The sequence below is a fragment of the Coptis chinensis genome, chromosome 3 (genome assembly GCF_015680905.1).
Source record: "Coptis chinensis isolate HL-2020 chromosome 3, ASM1568090v1, whole genome shotgun sequence".
Taxonomy (NCBI): domain Eukaryota; kingdom Viridiplantae; phylum Streptophyta; class Magnoliopsida; order Ranunculales; family Ranunculaceae; genus Coptis; species Coptis chinensis.
The window spans coordinates 99,450,975-99,458,067 of NC_141458.1; the positions used below are offsets into that span (position 1 = coordinate 99,450,975).

General features: G+C 33.9%; 1 long non-coding RNA gene across 1 annotated transcript; it reads right to left on the reverse strand.

Annotated features, from left to right (window-relative positions):
* Positions 1-1,619: 1,619 nt before the first annotated feature.
* Positions 1,620-3,443, reverse strand: LOC147512090 (uncharacterized). Its single transcript, XR_015217138.1, has 2 exons — positions 2,720-3,443; positions 1,620-1,814 (listed from the first exon to the last, which is right to left on the reverse strand). It is a non-coding gene; the product is annotated as an uncharacterized LOC147512090 (long non-coding RNA).
* Between the last annotated feature and the right edge of the window lie 3,650 nt (positions 3,444-7,093).

The window sequence follows — 7,093 nt, forward strand, 5'->3', positions numbered from 1 at the left end:
AGTTTCGAATTTTCAACATCTACAGAGTTGTAGTATGATTAGAGAACTATATTGGCTAACACTCTAATCAATTGAAGGTTCACACGTAATTACACATCGAACCTAGATGGAATCATGTCCACGGTTATTGATTTGACTAATGAATCTTGGCTATTGTACATGATTGGTACGTAGACATATACTCGGTAGGATTAGTTGTCATGAGATCGGAAGATAAGGTGCCCAATCAAATATAATCTTATTCTTATAAAAAAAAATCAAATATAATCCTATAATTAAGTAAAGTAATAACTATTACTTATCAAAAAAGAAATTCTATATATATTGAATCAAACACGATTTGTAATTTAGTTTGTTGTTCACAATATTCAATTGCTATGTTGAAAACAGCGTCAATGGAGTGGCCTCCTGATGGCCTATTGTAGTTGTTGAATGGTTTGTCACGTCTTATTGGTGGCCTCTATATGACCTTTAATTGTTTGCAGGTGGCCTGATATAGAAAAAAATAAGTTGGAAATTAACTCTTTGCCTAATTCTATTGGCCGTAGTTAGTTGAGCATCAATGTTTGGGTAAAGTAAAATAAAGATGTATACTTATCCAAAAAAAAATGTTCTTCATCTATAATCTCATATACTGTAACAACTAGCCATTTGGCCCGGCCTATGGCCGGACTTGCTACATAGATAGCTAATGATTCAAAAGCTTAAAGTCTACTTGAATAAATAATATATGTATATTGATAATTAATAATTCACTACATACTTTGTTTGAAGGCTTTATATTTTTCTATTTTTTTTTAAGAGATTGCAATCAAAATACTATACACACAATACTTGTATAGGACGTACCATTAATATTTGATTTTTTTCATCTATACAATACTTGTATAGATGAAAAAAATCCGATTAAAGAATAAAATATCTCGTCCTCACTTAGCATGTATTTACATACATGAGTAAGTAAACCTATATTAATGGTACGTCGTTGGCATATATTCAATGTTTAACTAAGAATAGGGAGGCATGTTGTCTTGGATTGCGGGAGCAAGAGCATGTCATCACTTTCCAGTAGAACTCTTTCAAAGTTTTAAAATCAAATAACACATCAACAACCATAGGCAATACCACCATCTTGGCAATCACTTTCTTTATGACCAATTTCCTTAAGACCAACGTTGCATGCCTACATATGGTTTACATTGCCAAAAACTTCAAGCTACTTGACTACTTCGACTAAATCATGGAACCATAAAATGTAATTAAAATGATCTACTATGAAGTTGATTAACACTTTGACTAAATCATGGAATCATGAAATGTAATTAAAATGATCTACTATGGAGTTAATTGATGTTAATTTAATTTGTAATCAAATTTACATGTGCAACGATTTGGAATATAGATTAGCCAAGAGTGATGAAATCAATGCGAACTTGATTACAATCTGACGCAACTGAATGCAACCTATTGCAACCTTGGGCAGACCCATAAATGATACTCTGTGAAATGTCATATATTCTTCCTCTTAATTACAGTCTTACATCAGTTTACTCTGTAGGCAATAAACTACAACCAAGATATGGGCCATATACTACGAATCCATCATAGAAACCAAGATATAAACCCTAATTCAGGTATAAGTTCTTCATCTATTTACCTCCATCAAAATGACCCATCCAAAAATAATTAAAACATCGACTGGAATAGTTGTAATTGTACAAAAACCCCTTCAATGATGTCAGTGTGATAGGGTTCCTGAAAAGACGTGTTCCCCAATTAGGAGCTGTTCACTTTTTCACTATCTTGAAGAATCCCTGACATCATATGTAACAAAAAAAAAGGTTATTACCCACTTGACCTAAAACAGCAGAACAAATATGATGACCTCCTTTATGAGTAACATGTGAACAGTAATACACTAAATGAACTATAAACATGTGCTCACCATGTGAGATGAACACGAAAAAAGAAAACCACACATTGAGCAAATAACGCAATCCAAATAAATCATCACCATACTGTACTGACCTACTGACACTATACATAGAAACTTAAAAGACCAAACAAAAAATACAGAATGAACAGTATTAAGACGCAATTTGATGTATGCGTGGTGGTGGGGTGTAAAATTAACTTCAAGTCTAATTGGTTTTGCAATGGGCATGTTATTCCCCCCACTCAAACACCACCACCTTCCTTCCTATCGTGATTCATGAACTAAAAAAATGGCCATATACACAACAATTCCAACGTTTCTAAAAGGATTGTAAACTTCTGAGTTACCTATAGCCACAGACAACATGGTGTTAACTTTATGATCCTAAACTATACACAAACAACATGGTGTTAACTTGGGTGTAATAATATTTTATATTCTAAAGCACCATGAAGACTTCAATCACCACAAGCAACATGGTGTTAACTTTATGATCCTAAACTTGTCTACTTAGTTAACTATATCCCCAAACACAACAAATTTCAATAACCCTCTTTTTAGCCTATTTCAAAACACCAACTAACACAAATTTACACATACAAAGCTCAATAATTTAATAACTATTACCACTAAAACTAAATGAACTTATTTTTTCAGCTTACTAAACAGTAAAGATTATATTTTTAAGCACACACATAATAAAAAAAACAAATAAATAAAAAACAATATATAAAAAACAAACAAAAAATAGATACTGCAAGAGTGCAAGAGAACAAAACTTACTGCCTACAGTGTAGAAGAAGAAGAAGAAGACTACTTGATGAGTTTTTCCACAGAGAGAGATGATTAAATTTAAAGAGAGAAAGAAATGGAAGTGAAGTTAAGTAATGAGGGGGTTCCTTCTTTAATTACCTCAATCATGTAATTAAAGCTCTTACCAATTGGAGTCCCAGTGTTTCCAGAGAATTGGGCTTCTGCAAGTGCTATGTTTCGAGGATTGAAATCCCAAGGCAGTGTCTTTAAGTAGAGCTCCAATATGTTGAAACAATAATAACTGGGACTTTATTATTTACCTTACTGCCTTGCTAAGGAACATGACACATAGTGGGCTAAGAGGTATGAGCCTAGCTGGGATGTCTTAGTTATCAATATAGATTCCTTAAGACCCTTTTGTTGATTGTTGCTTATCTATTATTACCAATCAACAAATTGATCTGGTTCTAGGTAGAGACATCTTAGCATTTTGGCCCCTAGAGACCAAATCCCATCGTCTTGATCACATGTATTTGGTAATTTATGACATTTCTCTTCAAGTCATACTTTTTTAAGAATTGGAAGGAACATATTTGGCTTACCAATTCCGCCAATTTTTACAAATCCTTCTCGAATAGTTTTTTTCACTATCCTTTAGTTTATATTGAACATTGGCCAAGTAGCACTGAAATCCCTTATCGTCATCTATACCAACCTTTCTAAATAACCAAGAAATCTGCAATTTTGAAGATAAATTTAAACCCTCTAACCATTTATATCATATTTCAATCAATTTAAATTTAAACCCTCGATCAAGTCCACAACCAAACATGTATATAGTTCTCTACTATTAAGTACAATATAATTTCAACTAAATCTCCACATTTTAGATCTAAAAAGATTACTTAAAATGATAAGATACATAGCCCGCTGATATTATATGACTCAAATTAAGATGGCAGTGAGAGGTCTAAGAGATCAACATAATAAGTCACAACTGAAAAGAGCAAGGAGATGCATAAGGAATGGGCTACAGGAAGTACTTGCCTTAGTAACAGGGAATTCCAAAGTTTGTTTGGCTGCTAACTTTATAGCAACCTCAGAACTGCATCAACCATGCTAAATTCTTTATTTCGAGAAGGTCCAATCATCCTATTGTAAGCAAGGTACCACCATGGAACATCACCCAAAAAGCAAACACAATTAGGTAAGTTAACATTTTCTTGAAAATTGGAGGTTCTTTAAATATGTATGATGAACATGAACAATTGCTAAAATGAACCAAAATTATACATAACCACTCTTAGGTTGTTTGAAATGACCATGAATTGACCCTTCCTCAACGATAAGCACTACTGTCTTTTTATCGTGGTCCAGCATTTTACATCCTCTCCCTCTGTGGTTTCCGTCTTAATCAAGCAATTAATCATGGATGGTAAAACTATAAAATATATGACTATCATTTTAATAAAAGTGTGATCAGACTCTGTACATTTTAGTAGCTAAAAAAGTACCTCTGTCCTTGATAGAGGAGACTTCAAATGATGAGGAATAGCAACTGAAGTCCTTACATATAACCAAATCCCAATAAGATTATAATAAAAATTAGGTTTCAAAATAGAAATGTCCAAATTACATTAACAGGTACCTACTAACCAAATTGCATCTCTGTGATTACATTAATAAGTTCTCACTTAACCAAATAAATATTGTTAGTGATAGAAATAACTTAAGCTTAAATGATTTCATAAAACACCAATCACCATATAAGATGAAACATCTAAAATGGTCTGCCCTATTAGGTGGTAAATGCTAGGATGCATTTATCTTCTAATCGCTTATTCAAGCACATCATTTTTACCCCCCACACCAAAAAAAAAAAAAAAAAAAAAAAAAGTAGTCCTTTTTAATGGTTGTGCAATTACTCACAGGGCTTATAGTAAGAGTGGCAAAGCGGCAAAAAGCAGATCCACTGGCATTAGTACCAGCGTACTCATCATATTGGGCCTCCAGTAAACGACGTTCTGCTGCCCATTGCCACAAACCGAGGATCATGCAAACCAACAGAGTTCCAGATATCAGCCACCCTCCATTGAAATAAGCAAAAAGGGGAATGTGAACGGTCTTTGCTTGGATCTTCATTCAACATGTTAAATACTAAATAAGTGTCTTTCAATCTTCAAAGAATAAAATTAAATATAATAAAAAAATTAGAGATAAAACTTGCCCGATATCAACGGTGGTATCATCGTATGGGTTGAGATGGAACAGTATGCATATATCCATCTTTGGTAAGTCCGAACTTAAGAAAAAATCTGAAGTCAAGAATCGGTCCAAACTCCATCATATTGCAGCAGAAAACAAATATGGGCAAGTTTGGTTGATTGATATACATATCAAGTTCGAAGCTCATTGAACATAAAAAGCAATGAGAGGGGAGCATATGGATGTAGATAGGGTTGTAGGGAAAAAAAAAAAAGAAACACACACACACAGAGAAAAGAAAAGAAGAAGGCCTGAAGAATAATAGCCCTGAGCAAAATGAATCATATTCCTAAAAATCTTTTTATCAGAAACAGAACAATAGCCACCAACCCAACAGGCAAAAGAGCTAATGACCTTTAATTATAGACAGTTGCATCTGGTAATCTTTGGGAATCATGTAGTCATGAGTTACGACCCAAAAGTTTTGGGAATGACCATCATCATGCTAAGGTCCTCAAAAAGATAGAATGGTAATCTTTCCTCCATCTTGAATTAGGAAAAATGCGAATAGTCTTTGACAAAGGGCTATTGAGGTCTAGCCAGATTTCCTAATTATGTGTAGCTATTTCATTTCATAGTGAATTACTTGGGTAATTGGCAGCAAAGATATATCACATTGAACCAACATAGGACTCCACCATAATTGTAACTGTATTGTGAAGGAATGTCTTAACTTTCAATACCATAGAAGCATCTTGACTTGGTTACATGTATAGGGAGACAGAGAGAGTACATTTTCCTAATTATGTGTAGCTATTTCATTTCATAGTGAATTACTGGGTAATTGGCAGCAGCATATATCACATTGAACCAACATAGGACTCCACCATAATTGTAACTGTATTGTGAAGGAATGTCTTAATTTTCAATACCATAGAAGCATCTTGACTTGGTTACATATATAGGGAGACAGAGAGAGTACAATGTAGCGAAAAAACAGCAATCAGTTTGCTTATGTGGGTTTACATTGGTGCAATGCACTGGGGTACACATGAAGTATTTTTTCCTCGAACTTCTAGGTTCAATAATAAGATGTTAAAACTATAGCAGCACTCCTGATAACGTTTCATATACATTTCAATATCAGTTTAACTTATTCCAATATTCCATTGGGGCCACGATTCATGAAAACTGAATGAGATTTGAAGGTTTATGGACATACCTGGTGGCAGATTTCACAAGTGATGCCCTTCTTTTCGTCACATCATCGTTGTACACAGCTCTTGTGAGCATATTGAATAAAACAATATTAGAATCCACATAATTCAACTGCATGAAGATACTTACATGACCCTTTTCTGGATTAACATTATTATTTGTAAGCTGCCCGCAATCTTTTTCATCTTGTTGTTGTTCAAAGCATGGTTCACCTTTTTCTGAATTCAGTGCTCACCATAGAATTTAATCACGATAAATATGGTACATAATACAGAAGAAGCAAGTCAAGTTCAGTTTTCATATTTTGTTTCTCTCCATGACTATATTATCTTTAGTTATAAGGCCATTTCTTTCCGGTCACATTAAATATATCATGCAATGAAGACGAATGAGTTAACAATACCTGAAAGATCTCAAATGAATCCAAGAAGATGATGACGCCACCTAATAAGAAGAAGATAAATTTGAAGTCTGAGTTCTAATATCAGAAAACAAAAATGAAATTCGGTACAAAGGGATTTGAGAAGATTTCTTAATTCCACAACAACCCATGTTGCATTTGCTTGTGTGATTCTGTAGTTCTGTACCAAGCATAGTTCGTGATTCCGGATGAAACTTCGGAATTCCGCCTGAAATTTTAGTTTTTCAAAAAACCGGAATTCCGAATATAGAGTCAAAAATTTGAAATTCCGAATGTAATAGAAGTCGAAATTTAATGAATTTCGGTTTTTAGATTTGTCGGAATTCAGAGAATTCCGAACTATGGTACGAAGACAATATATATGTTCAGTCCTCAAAACAGTCGGCCTGAGTTGAGCAAAATTGCAGATGGATCTTTCCTATCACTTTCATTCCCGCTTTTGGTCCTCATTCCCGCTTTTGGTCCCTGTTTTTCTTCTGGATTTTTGTTATCCTCTTTGTCCAGTAGCTTTTGTGCGATATCCCATCAGATCGTGGATCGACTAAAATAAGTTCAAGAAG